General features: G+C 27.3%; 1 long non-coding RNA gene across 1 annotated transcript; it reads right to left on the bottom strand.

The window, feature by feature from the left end:
- Positions 1-1,109: 1,109 nt before the first annotated feature.
- On the bottom strand, positions 1,110-1,825 carry LOC105791177 (uncharacterized). Its single transcript, XR_001132815.2, has 2 exons — positions 1,524-1,825; positions 1,110-1,362 (listed from the first exon to the last, which is right to left on the bottom strand). It is a non-coding gene; the product is annotated as an uncharacterized LOC105791177 (long non-coding RNA).
- Between the last annotated feature and the right edge of the window lie 1,358 nt (positions 1,826-3,183).

A 3,183-nucleotide genomic window follows, 5' to 3' on the forward strand; every position in this document is an offset into this window, starting at 1 on the left:
ATGACAAGAAAACTTGTAACCTCCCCAACCCGACTCAAACGTTATGGTTGATTTATGGAAGTCATATTAGCCACCAAGATGACCCAGTAAAACAATTCAGCTTTAAGAAAAACTAGATTAGCCTAATCCATAGAGTCCAAATTTCACAATACTATATTTTAGTTCAATTTAGTATAATACAATTATTCAAGGAGTAGTTTTAATAGTTCGAATGGGAAATAGTTTTAAAAATACTAAGTTTCAAATCTCCCCGTAGCATATCAATACCCAATAGAAAAAGTATTAATACTTATTTAAGTATCGATACGATTTTAACATTCTGTCAATTTTAGATTTTTAAAATATGATCAATCAGTATTGATACCAATTTGGCATTCTGTTTGTTTTCAAAATCAATTTTTGTGATCAAATATCAATACTTTTCGCCAAGATTGGCGAAAATTGCTTTTTAAAATCGATTTCGAATTATTTTCAAAAACTTGTATCCATTTGACCCGTTTAAGGAAAACAATGATTTGTTTTAGTCTAAAAGTTAATAGAAAAACCTCATGTATAATTACTTTAAAAATATCTTAACGGTCATTAACCTATAACCAGATTTATTGTCAAATGAATAATGCAAAATTTCTAAAACTTAAAGAGTCCATGCCACAATCTGTAAAATACAATAAAACCCAAAAGAATTCATAAAACAGATTGGAAATACGATTTTTAAAAAAATTTGTCAACTGTGCTCCGAGTGCCAAGTCCAAGCCCTAACCTCACGAGTTATTTGGAAAGTCAGGAAAAAAACTAAAAAAGTTAGCTATGAAGCTCAGTGTGGTCTTAACATAGAAACAAATAAGTATATGAACAGTAAATATATCATAGGAATAATGCATATCAGTTTATCTATTTTAGAAAAATTATCAACATCATATTGTATGCATGAATTAACAGTGCAAATTTCCTACCCATCCATCCGCTACACTCAACAGTAAGAGTTCCCTCCCTACACAACAAATAGTAATTTGATCAGGAACCGATCCGGCATTAAATGCATGCACTTCCTCCTTCAAAAACCCAATCCCCATGCAATAGTATGGCATGTTGATGATGTCAAAAAATAGTAACAGTAACAGTATTAACATGATATTTTCATCCAAACGGTAACAGTAAGCATGGATCAGTAAAATATACAGATAGGATTTATCCAATATACATGAGGAATTGGCAGCAACTAAACATGCAATTCATTACTTACACAATAGGCCAAAGCCTACACACACACGACATAATCACGGTCAGACACACACCTCTACTTCCCACACCGTGCGGAACATCCTCAACTTCGATCTAACTCGTTCACATCAAGATCTGGTCCTTTAAACGACAAACACACAAAAACACATATTATCGTATTCGGCATAAAGGTTTCAGAAATATCCCAAAAGGAACCGGTTAAGTAAAATGGAATAGAACAAACCATAACTTTGTTATGCATCCAGAAACGGAATCTAACCAATAAAAGAAATCTCACTTACCAACCGATCGCAATTGGGAACTAAATCAGAACCAAGAGATCAAGACGATTCGGCCAAGAGAGAGGAAAAATTGGCAGCAACAAGGATGTTAAACGAAGGTGGTAGATAAGGCATTCGGAATAGAAAGAAGGAGAAAGGAAAGGAAAAGGGAAAGGGAAAGAAAGGAAAAGAGGGAGGGTAGCGCAAATAAGAGAAGGAAAATTAAAACTGAGAGACCAAAAGGAGGAGACGACAGTTGAAAATCAAAAGAATGAAAAAGTGGGGTCGACCAAAGATAATATGTGGTTAAATACCTAGGGTTGGGCGGCACTATAGAGTTTTCCACACTAAAAATTACGAAGGTATCGATACTTATCGATAAATTTGTCAACATTTGACAAATCAAGTCCAACTGAAGCCCAAACAGAAAATTAAAATAATCGGATAATTATATATTTAATCCCAAAAATTTTAACCCGCATTTCGGGACGTGACAAAACCATATTTAAATTTTAATTTAAAAATGAGATCCACTTTTAGTATAATTTAAAAGAGAAAGTATTTTAAAACTCCAATAACTAATCCAAAACTCAAAGTTTCTATTTTGCTTCTTACCTTTTTTTATAACATATATGATTATTAATGGTAAGAAAATTATATTTAAAACTTAATTTAAAAATGAGACCCACTTTAAATATAATTCATGATGCTAATATGTGATCACTATTAAAAAAGTTATATGTGTAATCTAATAAATAATTTTTATTTTTAATGCACTTATTTAAAATATAAAGAACTAAATTAAATATCTTTTATTTACTATAAATATGTTTTAATTAAATTGATATTAAAATTCAAGAAAAACATTATGTGTTAAGACAAATGAAAGTTTAATCTATTTTAAGATTAACATATAAACTATCTTTTCTATTTTTTTCAATTCTATATTTTAACTTTTAAATTCTAAATTTTTAAATTTATCATTTAGGATTGACTCCATCTTCTAATTAATGTGTAGACATCTAACAAATCATTAATATCATGAGTTCTTTTATAAATTCTAATTTTTAATAATTTTAATGAGTATTAATAATTAATTCAAGTTTATTTTAAATGTTAATCTTTTATGTTCTTAATTTATATTTACAATAATTCAAACTATAATATTTTTAAAAATTAAACATTTATATTATTTTTTATTTTCTCAATTATAAATTACTGGAATGATATTATAAATTTTGTAGTAAACCTTTAACAAATAAATATAAAATACTAAATTTAATACATATTATCTAATTCGTGCATCACATGGGATAAAAAAACTAGTATCACAACATAATTTTCTTTCAAAATAAATGCATGAAATGAAAGAGTATGGTGATATTTTTATTACACATTTCCAAATATTTTCATAACTTTTTCTATCAAATAATACTTAAATATTTAATTTTTTAAAAATTAAAAATATTTAAACATTAAATACTATAATAATTATTTTGTCATCTATATTGTTAAATAACACTCTTAAATGGTACATTTATTAAATGGAAAAAATGTTAATTTGAATTATTTTTTTTTGCATTGATTCCTGGTTAGCTTAAATCACGTTATAAATTAAATTTTAATTTATATTATTATATATATAAAGATATAAGTATTTTATTTAACATAATTTGGTGAG

The sequence above is a fragment of the Gossypium raimondii genome, chromosome 8 (genome assembly GCF_025698545.1).
Source record: "Gossypium raimondii isolate GPD5lz chromosome 8, ASM2569854v1, whole genome shotgun sequence".
Taxonomy (NCBI): Eukaryota; Viridiplantae; Streptophyta; class Magnoliopsida; order Malvales; family Malvaceae; genus Gossypium; species Gossypium raimondii.